This window comes from Populus euphratica, unplaced genomic scaffold (assembly GCF_000495115.2).
Source record: "Populus euphratica unplaced genomic scaffold, PopEup_1.0 scaffold216.1, whole genome shotgun sequence".
Classification (NCBI taxonomy): domain Eukaryota; kingdom Viridiplantae; phylum Streptophyta; class Magnoliopsida; order Malpighiales; family Salicaceae; genus Populus; species Populus euphratica.
In genome coordinates, this window is record NW_011500101.1 from 199,541 (window position 1) to 199,993 (window position 453).

Consider the following 453-nt stretch of genomic DNA (forward strand, 5'->3'; position numbering starts at 1 on the left):
TTATTATTTTTATTATTACTACTACTACTATTACCATTATTATTACTATTACAACTACTAATTCTATTACTACTACTAATACAACCACCACCACCACCACCACCATTATTATTACTATTACTACTACTATTATTATTATTATTACTACTATTATAGTTGTTATTGTTGTTGTATTATTGTTATCTATAATTTATACAATTAACCTCCATGTGGTTCGACTTCAGTCTTGCTGGGTTATTTATTACTTCGACACTCCTACATTTGAGAGAAGACATCAATCTTTTGGTCGTGTCAAGTTTTTGACTCCATTGCCAGAGAGGTAAGTTCTTGTATAAATTATAATATTTATTTTATTTTTTCTTTTCACTTTTCTTGTATATAACTTTGTTTCTTTTATTTTCTTCTTCCTTTTATTCTACTCCTACATGTGCATGAGAGTGTGGTCACGAATAA